This window comes from Phyllobates terribilis, unplaced genomic scaffold (genome assembly GCF_046119375.1).
Source record: "Phyllobates terribilis strain yellow unplaced genomic scaffold, ASM4611937v1 Scaffold_8__6_contigs__length_399053987, whole genome shotgun sequence".
Taxonomy (NCBI): domain Eukaryota; kingdom Metazoa; phylum Chordata; class Amphibia; order Anura; family Dendrobatidae; genus Phyllobates; species Phyllobates terribilis.
In genome coordinates, this window is record NW_027362768.1 from 144,530,886 (window position 1) to 144,546,103 (window position 15,218).

The 15,218-nt window shown below is 48.8% G+C and overlaps 1 protein-coding gene across 1 annotated transcript in view; it reads left to right on the forward strand.

The window, feature by feature from the left end:
• Positions 1 to 15,218, forward strand: part of DIO1 (iodothyronine deiodinase 1) — a 33,522-nt gene that overhangs the window by 11,997 nt on the left and 6,307 nt on the right. The gene's annotated exons all lie outside the window — the stretch shown is intronic.

The window sequence follows — 15,218 nt, forward strand, 5'->3', positions numbered from 1 at the left end:
AGTGCTGACGGAGTGGCTCCCGACCCTGATAAGATCACCGCGATTAAGGAATGGCCAAGACCCTCCAGCGTAAAGGAAGTGCGGCAGTTCCTCGGGTTGGTAGGCTACTACCGAAGGTTCATTCCCGGTTTCACCAAAAAGGCAGCTCCTATGCAGGACCTCCTGATAGGCCAGTCCAGGAAGGCCAAGAACCAGAAGCCGCCCTTCAGATGGGAGAAGCTGGAAGAAGAGTCCTTCCGCCAGCTGAAGATGGCCCTCACGGGGGATGAAATCCTGGCGTACCCTGATTACAGCCAGCCCTTTATCCTCTACACCGACGCAAGTAACATCGGGCTAGGAGCCGTACTGTCCCAGATCCAGCAGGGGAAAGAACGGGTAATTGCTTACGCCAGCCGAAAACTACGACCCACCGAAAGAAACCCTGAGAATTACAGCTCATTCAAGCTAGAGTTCCTGGCAGTGGTGTGGGCAGTCACCGAACGCTTTAGGCACTACCTCGCCTCTTCCCGGTTCACCGTGTACACGGATAACAACCCGTTGACACATCTGGACACTGCAAGACTCGGTGCCCTGGAGCAGAGATGTTTGGCCCGTCTGTCCAACTATGAATTTACGATCAAATACCGGGCAGGACGCTCCAATACCAACGCGGATGCCTTGTCCAGAATGCCAAACCTACCGGACGTAGGGGAAGATCCAGAGGAACTGGAAGAAGTTGAACTCCCCGCGTTCCACCGTCATGGGACTATCCAGTATTCCCACCGTGTAAGGGGTAAGCAATCCGCTACGTTTAACCCCTTACCTCATTACAACTGGGCGGAAGCGCAGGACAGTGACCCCGCTGTCCGACTGGTGAAGGAGATGCTGACTCAGCCAGATGCCCGCCTTGACCCAGACGCTCCGGAGGAAACCAAGCAACTGTGGGTTGAGAAGAGTCGACTGTTCCTTTACAGGGGGAAGTTGTGCCGCAGAATGGTTAACTCCCGGACGCATGAACTGATCTGGCAAGTGGTGGTGCCGAGAAGAGACGCGGCAATGGTACTGGAGGCATACCATGACGGAGCTGGGCACTTCGGATGGAAGAAGCTGGAGTTCCTGCTGCGCGGGCGGTTCCACTGGGTAGGCATGAGAGGAACCATCGAGAGGTGGTGCAGAGACTGTGGCCCATGCAACCTCAGAAGGAAGGACCGTGCCAGCCAGAAGACTCCCCTGCAGTCCATCGTCACCAGGCAGCTGTTGGAACTGGTAGCCTTGGACCATGTAAAACTGACCCCCAGCAGAAGTGGCTACGTCTATGCGTTAACCATCGTGGATCACTACTCCCGGTTCTTGGTTGTAGTCCCCGTCAAGGACTTAACGGCTCAAACAGCAGCTAGAGCCTTCCAGCAGCACTTCTGCCATCCACACGGATACCCAGAGCAGGTGCTGACGGACCAAGGACCTGCCTTTGAAGCGGAAGTCTTCCAGGAGTTCTGCACCCTGTATGGCTGCCGGAAGATAAGAACAACACCTTATCATCCGCAAACCAATGGACTCTGCGAGAAGATGAACCAGGTGGTGATAGACCTTCTGAAAACATTACCCCTGGAAGAACGCAGTCTGTGGCCTGAGAAACTGCCTGATCTGGTGGACCTATACAACCACATCCCTGTAGGTTCTACCAACTGTACCCCGGCTTACCTAATGAGAGCAAGACCTGGTAAGCTGCCTGTTGATCTGGATATGGGAGTCCTGACACCCGAGGACACTTCACCAGAAGCAGACTGGGACACAGAGAGGCAGCAGCGGTACCGGAAAGTACAGGAGAGCGTTGAGCGAAGTCTCTGTCAAGCAAGAGAAAGACAGGAGAAGATTTACAACCAGTATGCTCCCGCTGTTCCCCTGGTACCTGGAGAGCAGGTCTTGAAGAGGAAGAGACGGCTCAACAAGTTGGACGACCAGTGGGAAAAGGACCCGTACACCGTACTGCCCTCAAGCCATGAAAACCCGAAAGTCTGCACAATCAGTAAGGATGGAGGAGAAACCACAGCCATTGTCTCCCGAGATCACCTGAAGAAGTGTCCCGAGCAGCTACGAAACCCTGAAGAAGATCAAGAAAACCCTCGACCCGCAGAGGAAAGGGAAGAGATGGTCAGTACTGTACTCGGAGACTTCCCTCGGTCTTGGACACAAGTAAATGGCGCTGTTGTGGTACCCGTCCTCACCTTCCTCCAGCCAGAATCCCAAGTGCCTACGGAAAAACAGGTAGAGCTGAAAGCGCAGCCGGTCCAGGAGGCAGAAGACCCCACACAAGCAGACCAGGAGAATCGACCCTCTGCTTATAGTGAGCCTGCCGTGCCCCTAGTGAGCCAAAGAGTCCGTAGACAGCTGCCCAGCTTACCTTCAACAGCTCCTACACCCTGTAGCTTAGGACCAGTCAGTCAGCTCCGTAGGTCTACTAGGGCCACTAAAGGCTAGTTGCCCGTACGTTGGAGGATCTAAAGTGTTTAGACTGTTTTATTTGTATGTACCTGTTTATAGTTGCTTGTAAATAATTATGTATTTCTAGTTATTTTATAGGTGTCTTTTATGGATTATCCGGAATCCTTTGTATATATGTTTGGAGCGTAACCCAGGAAAGGACTAAGACTGTTAAAGACTCGGGGTAGGACAGACCCCTACCTGGTTACGGCTCCCTGTTCTTTGGTGAAATGGACACCCTTGTTTTCTTCAAAAACTGCACCCGGTTGCGGACACGCCGTGACCATCCTAATGTGGTTTTCTTTATTGTACTGTTTCTGTTTATAACTTGTTATGTTTAAAAAAAAAATATATATATGTTAGTCCCGGAGTACTAAATTTTACTAGGGGGGAATGTGGCACCCCAGGGGTCTGGTTTCCACAGTAATAGCAATATTACGTCTGAGAGCAGGTGGGAGGTCTCCTGGTCAGGAATCCTAAGCATGCCACACCTCCTGCCCAGTCCTGGGAGGGGAAGAACTTCCCCTATATAAACTGGGGCTGAGGCAGGGTTAGAAGAGAGAAAGAGAAGAAGAGGAGTCCCAGACAGAGACACAGTCTGGTCTGGAGTGAGGTAGCTATAAGGAAAGAGAGATCAGGAGCTCTGTGGGAGCCGTGCTAAAAGAGGTCAGGGGCTGGAAGCTGTAGAGCTCGCCCTGATTGAAGAGTTCTCACCGGACCCGGAGTCCGAGGCTGTGGGGACTAATCCTTACCCAGCAGCAGAAACCGACCGGCAGGGGATTTCAGGTCCTCTGGCCAAGAAACCCGAAGGCACGGTCACACGCAAGGGACCAGCACCGCCGTCGTGAAGCGGAAGCTACCAGAAGGCCCCGAGTCACCGGCCATACGGGTGAGCACCACACGGTACACTCAGGGACGTGGGCTACTTTTACCCGCCTCTAGCAAGGTAGCCAGAAGAGTACAATTAGTTGGGGAGGCTTACAACTCCGCCTGGCCAGGGGAGATCCCATCTGCTCACGGACTGACCAGGCCCCGATCGCTAGCCAGTACTCCGGGAGGGTCTATCTTTGCCACCAGTAAAGACCCTGAATTACACCGCACCGTCTCTGAGTGTTTCATCATCCACGTCCGCTGCCCTGAGGCCATACCCCTCCCGTTGGGGGTTATACCATCCACGCTGCACGACCGTACCACCGGCCTCAGCGGTCTGCCCTGCAGCGGCGGTTTCGTAACCGCATTCAACGGGTGGCGTAGTCGAACAATATCACATCTGCCACTAAAAACATCGCCACTTAGTTTGACACCCTGGGCACGGACCGGGTCACCGCCACGAGGACTACTATCCCCAACAGATCCGGCTCCGGGTATTCCCCTAACATGGCCCAGGGGGCGCGTCACTCAGCTTTCATTTTGTAAACTGTTCTGGTGACATGAAAGCTGTGCTGTGATTGGTTGCTATGGGCAACAAAGGCAATTTTTCTTTTAGAGGGGTTTGATAAGTGCTGAGTTCTTCCAAACTGATCGCTGAGGGTTTAGATTGCTACATCCAGACACCCTACGATCAGTGATCATCTGGGACCCTTTTAACAAAAAAAAAGACGATGGCCCTTGTAACTCCTTGACGATTTTCTTTATATTTCACAGCTGGAGAAGTTCTTTATAGATGTTCTTTATATAATTGCCATATGCTTGATATACGTTATGTAATGTTATAAGCCACAAGTGAAAATAGTTATTGCCTGCAGCTTAAAACTACGACACCCTGAGATTTCTAGAAACTAGTTAGAGCTGACCAAAGGAATTTAATCCTGTTAGGCTATGTTCACACATCATGTTTTTTTCACTGTTTTTTTTTTGCAGCCGAACCTGATCTCTTGCAAGAGGTTGTTCAGGATTTTTCTTGCTTTTTGTGCTTGTTTTTTTAGTGTGTTTTTTTCACTGTCCTTTTGTCACTCTTATGGATGTACATAAAGTTCAGTGAAAAAAAAAAAATCTAATTCTGATTTTGGCACAAAAAACGCTGAAAAACCTGACACCTACATTTTTGGTGCGTTTTTTTTCACCACCCATTACTTCCAATGGGTGAAAAAACGCTGAAAAAACGTTGAAAGAAGTGACATGCTCTGTTTTGCAAAAAAACATGCAAAGCACAAAATCCTAATTAAAAAAAAAAAAAATGTGTGCATGAGATTTCTGGAATATCATAGACTTTGCTGGTACTGTGAAACGCAGCTGAAAATTTGCATTAAAAAACGTGATGTGTGAACATAGCCTTAAAGAGCCACACTCCCCAACCCCATTGATCCTCACCATGAAGAAGATCCATTGCTGGTGCTGCTCCAACGCCTTGTTTACCCCTCTGGACAATAGGACCTTGTTCTCATCGTTCTTGTGATCAACAGCATTCCTAAAAAACAGATGCTCATGGATAATGGGGATATCCTTTATACACTTATAAAATGATAATACCCTTTTCAACAACTTTACGCAACATCAGGACAGGATATTGAGTTTACTTAGTGCAATTTGACCCCTTAATTCTCCTAAAGATCATCATATGTTGTAGGGGTTCACTGCCTCTGGTAGGCGTTAGGCCTTAGGTAGCGTTCACACATGCAGTTTTGGTCAAAACATGTGCAGTTTTATTGTTTTCCACAGGTTGCACAGCAGCAAAGCAAACTGATAAACATAAATCCCTAGCCATGTCCAGGCGCTAACTAAACAGAACAGACCCTCGCTACTCATACACGGCTGAGCTAGCCCCAGCTCGGTCAAACAAAACAGCCATTGTCCATAGCAACCAGCGATACTTGCGGTTCTCTGCACACGGCTTCTGCATTTAATCATGATCACATACAGGGTCGGACTGGGGTGTCTGGGGCCCACAGGGAGAACTGACTCTAGGGGCCCACCTACAGCAATATGCAAATATCTGTTATCCGCTATCCCTGTTATAGTGGAGCATTGACTGGCGGCTCCTGCACATCTACTGTGCGACACTAACTGGGATGTACAATTACGGTAGTTTGCATTAAAGGGCTTCTTTGGTTAAAACACGTTATCACCGATCCATGGGCTCTACAGGATAGGTGATAACTTATTGATCGTTTGGGTCCGAACATTGGAAAACGCACCTATCGGAAGAATGGGGAAGACAGGACACTTATCCCCATTTTAAAATGCAGCGACAGCTGGGACGTCTGACCGCTGCTCCATTCATTCTCTTGGGGGCTTCCATAAAAGAGCAGCGCTCACAGTCACTGAGGAAATGAATGGATCAGTGGTCGCATCTCACATGCCGCTCCAGTCTAATGGGGAGAAAAGCTCCACATTCTGCCGATTGTGTCCCAGCAGTCAGACCCCCACCAATCAATATCATCACTGATCCTGTGGAGAGGTGATTACTTGTTTTCATCGGAGAACCCCTGTAAGTGCATCTCTGCTGCTCTGGTCCAAGTATTTAATCTCTAAAGCCACGGCCCCACTATCAGTATTTGGTCAGTATCTGGTCAGTATTTTTTTTCAGGAGTGGGAGCCAAAACCAGGTGAGGAACAATCAGAGAAAAGGTAGAATAGAAACAAGTCATCAATTCTGCATTTATCACCCACTACTTGTTTTGGCAGCGACTCCTGAGAAAAAATACTAACCAAATACTAATGGTGGGGCTGTGGCCTAATGGAAAAAATCTTTTCCTAGTTAATATCAGCAAGAACAAAATGACCGCCATACACAACACAGTTCACTATATCAACACCAATAATACCACATACAAAAGGGACAAATATCGCCACACCATGACTAGATCACATATTACCACCACATAGTGACCGAATAATACCACATACAAAGAACAAATACGGCCACACCATTACCAGACCACATACTACAATACTGATCATGAATACAAACCACAATACTAACAACACTGTTATTACCACCTGCGACATTATACACAGGAGCTCGGTATATAGTGTCAGTGTACAGGTAACACAGTGATCACCAGTGACATTATACACAGGAGTTCTGTATATAGTGTCAGTGTACAGGTAACACAGTGATCACCAGTGACATTATACACAGAAGCTCTGTATATAGTGTATACTTAATACAGTGATCACCAGTGACATACACAGGAGCTCTGTATATACACACGTGGTCAGAATTGTTGGTACCCCTCGTTTAATGAAAGAAAAACCCACAATGGTCACAGAAATAACTTGAATCTGACAAAAGTAATAATAAATTAAAAATCTATGAAAATGAAGAAATGAAAGTCAGTCATTGCTTTTCTGCTTCCACAGAATTAAAAAAAAAATTAAACTCATGAAATAGGCCTGGACAGAAATGATGGTACCCCTGAAAATAATGTGACAAAAGTGACATGTTAAATCAAGTTGTGTCCACTAATTAGCATCACAGGTGTCTACAATCTTGTAATTAGTCAGTGGGCCTGTATATAGGGCTACAGATACTCACTGTGCTGTTTGGTGACATGGTGTGTACCACACTTAACATGGACCAGAGGAAGCAAAGGAAAGAGTTGTCTCAGGAGATTAGAAAGAAAATTATAGAAAAGCATGTTAAAGGTAAAGGTTATAAGACCATCTCCAAGCAGCTTTATGTTCCTTTGACTACAGTGTCACATATTATTCAGAAACTTAAGATCCATGGAACTGTAGCCAACCTCCCTGGACGTGGCCGCAGGAGGAAAATTGATGACAAATCAAAGAGACGGATAATATGAATGGTAACAGAAGAGTCCAGGAAAACTTCTAAAGAGATTAAAGGTGAAGTTCAAGCTCAAGGAACATCAGTGTCAGATCGTACTATCAATCGTTGTTTGATCCAAAGTGGACTTCATGGGAGACGACCAAGGAGAACACCATTGTTGAAAAAAATAATAATAAAAAAGCCAGACTGGAATTTGCCAAACTACATGTTGACAAGCCACAAAGCTTCTGGGAGAATGTACTATGGACAGATGAGACAAAAATGGAAGTTTTTGGCAAGGCACATCAGCTCTATGTTCACAGACGGAAAAATGAAGCATATCAAGAAAAGAACACTGTCCCTACTGTGAAACATGGGGGAGGCTGTTATGTTCTGGGGCTGCTCTGCTGCATCTGGTACAGGGTGTCTTGAATCTGTGCAGGGTACAATTAAATCTCAAGACTATCAAGGGATTCTAGAGAGAAATGTGCTGCCCAGAGTCAGAAAGCTTTGTCTCAGTCGCAGGTCATGGGTCTTGCAACAGGATAATGACCCAAGAATGGCTAAGAGGAAAACATTGGACTATTCTGAAGTGGCCTTCTATGAGCCCTGACCTAAATCCTATTGAGCATCTTTGGAAAGAGCTGAAACATGCCGTCTGGAAAAGGCAACCTTCAAGCACGAGACAACTGGAGCAGTTTGCTCATGAGGAGTGGGCCAAAATACCTGTCGAGAGGTGCAGAAGTCTCATTGACAGTTACAGGAATCGTTTGATTGCAGTGATCGCCTCTAAAGGTTGTTCAACAAAATATTAAGTTAAGAAGAACCATCATTTCTGTCCAGGCCTATTTCATGAGGTTAATTTTTTTTTTAATTCTGTGGAAGCAGAAAAGCAATGTCTGACTTTCATTTGTTCATTTTCAAAAATTTGTAATTTATCAGATTCAAGTTATTTCTGTGACCATTGTGGGTTTTTCTTTCATGAAACAAGGGGTACCAACAATTTTGACCACGTGTGTAGTGTAAGTGTACATGTAATACACTGACTCACTAGTGACGTCTCTAGGTGAAGTCCTTCATCTTCGCTTTTCTTCTTCATCTGGCACAGACAGCCATCACTTCTTCCAGCCAGGAATCGTCTCTGCAGAAAATAACACACAGTTACCAATAACTGATCTCTTCTAGAGAATATTCCCACTTCCCCCCCCCCCAGACTTCTACACTACACCAGTTGAAGAAAAAAAGCAACATAGTGCCATCCTGCACAGTAACAGGACTCCTCTTTTGTCCCATCCCATGGAAGACAGTTTCCTAAATAGTAAATTATATTGCAGAAGTAATAATGTAATAATAATAATTAGAATCTAAAGTAATAATGTTCCCCACTGGCCACCATAAACTAATAAAGTATGTTCCTCAATCTGGCCCCCAAACAGTAATTAAGTCCCTTGTCCAGCCAGGCACCCCCATATGTCCCTTCTGGCCCCATATGTCCAGGGTGGCTTCTCCATATATTTATCCTAGCCCACATGTATCGAGCCTGCCCTCCCCCCCATATATCCATCCTAGCCCCCCATGTGGCCATCCTGCCCCCCCCCCCACATATTCATCCTTGCCTCCATGTTTCCAGCCTGCCCCCCCATATATCCATCCTGGACTCCATGTATCCATCCTGACACCCCCCTGCATATATCCCTTCTGGCCCCCATTTGTCCAGTGTGACCCCTCCATATATTTATCCTAGCGCACGTGTATCGAGCCTGCCCCCTCCCATATACCCATCCTAGCCCCTCATGTGGCCAGCCTGCCCCCCCCACATATCCATCCTTGCCTCCATGTTTCCAGCCTGCCCCCCCATATATCCATCCTGGACTCCATGTGTCCAGCCTCCCCCCCATATATCCATCCTGCCCTTCCCCCCTGCATATATCCATCCTGCCCCCCCATATATCCATCCTGGACTTCATGTTTCCAGCCTGCCCCACCCATATATCCATCATGACCTCCATGTGTCCAGCCTGCACCCCCATTTATCCATCCTGGCCTCCATGTGTCCATCCTGCCCCCCCATATATCCATCCTGACCTCCATGTGTCCAACCTGCTCCCCCTACATATCCATCCTGGCCTCCATGTGTCCAGCCTGCCTCCTCATATATCCATCCTGCCCTTACCCCCTGCATATATCCATCCTGACACCGCCCATATATCCAGCGTGCCCCTCCATATATTTATGTTAGCCCACGTGTATCGAGCCTGCCCCTCCACATATCCATCCTAGGCCCCCATGTGTCCAGCCTGCCCCCCCCATATATCCATCCTGGCCTCCATGCGTTCAGCCTGCCCCCCCATATATCCATCCTGGCCTCCATGTGTTCAGCCTGCCCCCCCATAGATCCATCCTGGCCTCCATGTGTCCAGCCTGCCCCCTCCCATATATCCATCCTGGCCTTCATGAGTCCAGCCTGCCCCCCCCATATATCCATCCTGTCCTCTATATGTCCAGCCTGCCCCCCATATATCCATCCTGGCCTCCATGAGCCCAGCCTGCCCCCCCATATATCCATCCTGGCCTCCACGTGTCCAGCCTGCCCCCCCCATATATCCGTCCTGGCCTCCATGTGTCCATCATGCCCCCCCATATATCCATCCTGACCTCCATGTGTCCAGAATGCCCCCCCATATATCCATCATGACCTCCATGTGTCCAGCCTGTCCCCCCCATATATCCATCCTGGCCTCCATGTGTCCAGCCTGCCCCCCCATATATCCATCCTGGCCTCCATGTGTCCAGCCTGCCCCCCATATACCCATCCTGCCCACCCCCCTTTACCTGGGTCCAGCCAGGGTCCCCCCTTGTGTGTCCAGCCAGGGCCCCCCTTGTGTGTCCAGCCAGGGCTCCCCCTTGTGTGTCCAGCCAGGGCCCCCTCTTGTGTGTCCAGCCAAGGCCCTCCCTTGTGTGTCCAGCCAAGACCCCCCCTTGTGTGTCCAGCCAGGGTTCCCCCTTGCGTGTCCAGCCAGGGCCCCCCTTGTGTATCCAGCCAGGGCTCCCGCCTCGTGTATCCAGCCAGGGCTCCCCCCTCGTGTGTCCAGCTTGGCCCCCCCTTGTGTGTCTTGCTTGGCCCCCCTCGTGTGTCCAGCTTGGCCCCCCTCGTGTGTCCAGCCAGGGTTCCCCCTCGTGTGTCCAGCCGGGATTCCCCCTCGTGTGTCCAGCTGGACCCCCCTTGTGTGTCCAGCCAGGGCTCCCCCCTCGTGTGTCCAGCTTGGCCCCCCTCGTGTGTCCTGCTTGGCCCCCCTCGTGTGTCCAGCTTGGCCCCCCCTCGTGTGTCCAGCCAGGGTTCCCCCTCGTGTGTCTAGCCGGGATTCCCCCTCGTGTGTCCAGCTGGACCCCCCTTGTGTGTCCAGCCAGGGTTCCCCCCTTGTGTGTCCAGACAGGACCCCCCCCTTTTGTGTCCAGTTGGCTCCCCCTTGTGTGTCCAGCCAGGCTACCCCCTTGTGTGTCCAGCCAGGCTACCCCTTGTGTGTCCAGCTGGGCCCCCCTTGTGTGTCCAGCCAGGGTTCCCCCTTGTGTGTCCAGCCAGAGTTCCCCCCCGTGTGTCCAGCGAGGACCCCCCCTTTTGTGTCCAGTCGGCTAACCCCTTGTGTGTCCAGCCAGGCTACCCCCTTGTGTGTCCAGCCAGGCTACCCCCTTGTGTGTCTGTCCAGCTGGGTCCCCCCTTGTGTGTCCAGCTGGGCTTCTCCTTGTGTGTCCAGCTGGGTCCCCCCTTGTGTGTCCAGCCAGGGGCCCAGACCATTACACACACACACACACACACACACCTCTTACCTTCCTGCGCTCCCGTGCTGTGTCCTCCTTCTCCTGAGTTGCGCACCTCCTTCACAGCAGGTGCATGACGATGACGTCATACGCCGGCCGGCGAAGGGAGCTGCGCAGCTTCAGCTGCTTCACTGGGACGTGCGCTGCGGTGGTTCAGGTAATGAACGCCGCGTGCGCGTGTCCCTGTATACACTGAGCCTGCGCTTTTAAAGGGCCCGTGCCCCTTAAAACCGCAGGATTTTTTTTTTGCTCTCTTCTCCCCCTCTCCTCTGCAGCAGGGGGCGGGGCCCACCGGGAAAATTCCCGGTATCCCGCCAGCCTAGACCGACCCTGATCACATATATCAGTTCGGGCTCACCTGAACAGAATACAGTCCTCTCTCCCGGAGCAGACTTCATACACAGAAGAGGCACAATCCCACCAGTTGTATCCCCTTCATCCTGAGCTCCAGCAGCTTCCAACTCCAAACAGAAGGGTTCAACACAGGGCACAGTTCACACTGAACAGGCTGCATGTTCCACACGGTTCTCTGCAGCTCTCACAAACAGACTGCTTAGTGCCATCTCCATTCAGAGAGAGCTGCAGTTCACATTTTGGCTGGTCACTCACCAGCAGCACATTCGACTCTGCTTCATCCAGCAGACTGACACTCCCTCAGGAGACTGTGACTCCATGAAGCTAGTTCCTTGTTCTTAGTGAAACCCTACAGGTGTATCTAATCAAGACCCTACAGACCTGGGATTTAACTGTTCTTCCCAGCTATGCTACAATGTATTTTATCATTTATTATAATTAGCCTCACATACAGGGTAATATAAAAACAGAAATATACCAAATCAACCTTAAAATTAAAAATATACTGCTGACTACTTTGCTCATCAGCTCTCTGACTGGTCTGAAGCTGCACTGCCCCATACCCAGCAAGCTTCAATGCTCTGTATGTTTTGATTCCATTGTATCATAATCAGAATTAAAGAGATTTTTCTGTTTTGGAAAACCCCTTTCCCTATATGCAATTTGTTAAAAAAACAACAACTAAAATCTAGGCTTTACTCACCCTCCCCGGGTCCGAGTCTTCACCATCACATCAACAGCGCTGTAGCCAATCATTGAGTTCAGTGGCTCTGCCCAAGTTTAAAACACAAGCCATTGAATTCACTGATTGTCTGCAGTGCTGTTAATGTGAGTTCAGCACTGAAAACAATAGCAGACACTGGGAGAAGTGGCAGAGACTCCGCGTTGGACCCAGGGAAAGTAAGTTAGGCCCAGGTTTCTTTGCTTCTTTTTTTATACAAACCAGCCGTGGGACAGGTGTTTTCAGAAACCAATAAGCCCCTTTAACTTTTTTAAATATTTGTTGCTGCAGTAACTCTCTTGTCGATTTGGATTAGATGGGGTTAGGTGCCCATGACCCTGTGCTTCATCTATTAAAAGCACAGCATGCGAACAGTGCAAGAACACTCTATATCGTCATGTCATGTTCCCTTAGGATATATGTGACAAAGGTTGAGAATCTAGGTCTAAGGCTTGGTGCATATAGTGTTTGTGGCCACTGGCATCCGTCCACCATAGTTGACCCTACTAGCGGACACAGACAGAAGAGGGCTCCTGTGCCAGAACTATATATGGGCTCTCTGCAGCCCAATAGCTCAAATAATGTCCAATTCCATCTGCATTGGAGGTGGAAACAGGCACCCTTATCTCTTGGGCCCCTGTGGTTACACCAAAGATATGTCCACCCCTGGTTGACCCATTTCGGTGGCGCTGTGTATAAATGGGAAGTCTACTATGCTTTGCTGTACAATTAAGTAAACAGTTTACATATGCAAATAGTAGGTAAAAGAACACACTTTTGGCCTCTGTCTTGTGAATAGGAGCCTTAGGCAGCATTAAAGTATATGCCAAGAAAAGCACCTTCAGCTCACACCCATTGCTGGGGATGCACTACAACTGGTTATATTTACTGGAAAAACCCACAGCAATTAAAGGTAAATCATGGACATAAGTATTGGCACACGTCTCTTATTCATTGAATTCAAGTTTCTCCTTCATTCCCATTGCCCCCAATGTACAACATCCAGCATTATTGCCTCTGGTGTATAACATCTGGTCCCATTGCCCTCGTTGTACAACATTTGGCCCCATTGTTTCTGGTGTACAACATCCGGCCCCTCGCCCCCCAGTGTATAACATCTGGCCCCATTGTCTCCAGTGTATAACCTCCGGCCCCCGCCATGCCGTCTGCCTTTACTAATATGTGACAGATTGGCCGGTGGTGCAGAGATCACTGATACCAGCGCCGTCCTTTAATAGGAGTCACTGAGGTAACAAGTCCGTCCATGACATTTCTTCCTCCTAATCTTCCCCCATCACCTGTGAGTTATATTATTGAGAAGTGGAAGGAACAGAAGCAAGTCCGCCACGAAGTGGAGACTCGGTAACGTTACAGAGCGAGGGGTCGAGTGCTGAGGAGCAGAGGGCAGAAAGTCTCCAATGTTCTGCTGACTCCATAACTGCAGAGTCCAGACCTCCTCTGGTATAACATCAGCACAAACACTGCGCCCCCGCCGGGAGCTTCATGGCTGAGCAGCTGCATGCAGCCGTACATCACCAAGCACAATGCTGAGCGTCAGATGGAGCGTGTAAAGCCGTCACCACTGGACTCTGGAGGAGACTTGTTCTGTGCAGTGACGCTCACACTTCTCTTTTGGCCATCTGATGGAGGAGTCTGCGTTTGGTGATTCCAGGAGAACGTTACCCCCTGACTGCATTGTGCCCGCTGTACAGTTTGGTGGCGGAGGAATAATGCTATGGGGATGTTTTTCAGGGGTCGGCCTCAGCCCCTTAGTTCAACTGAAGGGAAACGTTAATGCTTTGCACAAAAAAAGAAGTGAACTGACTCGGCACCATCATTAAATTGGGGTGGAGAAATGAACACTAAGGTCCAACATAGATGAAAGCTAAAAGCCCGGTCGTGCTCAGCTGAAAATCCTGAGCAGGAAAAGGCAACACAGTATGTCCAAAATAAAGAAATTAGCGGCACTCACCGATGATTATAAAAGAGATATTCCTAATTCAAGTCCTTTAAAACATAGTAGCAATGAGCAATGACAGCCATTTCAAGTCTGAGTACGCTTCCACGGCTACTCTTCTACTCTCTACTCCCATTGCTACTATGTTTTAAAGGAGTTGAATAAAGAATATCTCTTTTATCTTCACCGGTGAGTGCCGCTAATCTCTTTATTTTGGAAACCTTAATGTTCAGCACAAGACATTTTAGACAATTGTAAGTTCTAAGTTTGTGGGAATAGTTTGGGGAAGGCCATTTTCTGACCCACATGACTGTGCCTAGAGCACAAGGTCCATACAGACATGGGTAATTTTTGTGTATAAAAGCCTGTTGCGCCGCAAAGAGCCCTGACCTCAACCCCATGAAACACCTTTGAGATGAACTAGAGCGGAGATTGTGAGCCTGGCCCTTTCTTCCAACCTCAGTGTCTGACCTCATAAAAGCTCTTCTGGATGAAAATTCCCACAGACACCTTCATAATCTTGTAGAAAACCTTTTCGGAAGATTGGAAGCTGATAAAGCTGCAATGGGGCCGACTCCACATTAATTCCTATGGATTTAGAATAGGAGGTCAGAAAACCTCCTGAAGATGTGATGTGGAGGGGGCACATACTTTTATCAATATAGTTTATTTTAAATGTGCATATCATCCTTTCTTTAAGAAAAGCTCTGATTCTGAGCAAATAATTCACTGTCACTACTGTTTGTTCTGGGCAAATGGCACTTTCGAGTCTTTGGGTAAAATCATTGAACTGTGCTCGATTCATGGGGAAGCTTTTAGCTATTGGAGGTCCTACTAACAAGAGGCTGGTCTTATCTTAAAGGGGTATTCTCAAGTTTCAAATGTATTCTCTATCCACAAGATGAAGAATAACCTTCTGATCTCTGGGGTCCTTGCGATCCGGGGACTGAATGGAGCCCACTGCTGCCCCATTCATTCTAATGGGAGTGCCAAAGTCCGGCCGAGTGCAGCGCTTGGCTACCTCCAGCAGTCCATTCAGCTTGGCCCCGATAACTGGGGGCCACGGCAATCAGACACCCAGTGATCAGAAAGTTATCTCCAATTCCATGAATAGGAGATAAGTTTCTAACTTGAGAATACCTCTATAAGTCTCTAAAAAGGCAGACGAGGCATAATGGATGTGATCTCGTTTCGATTGG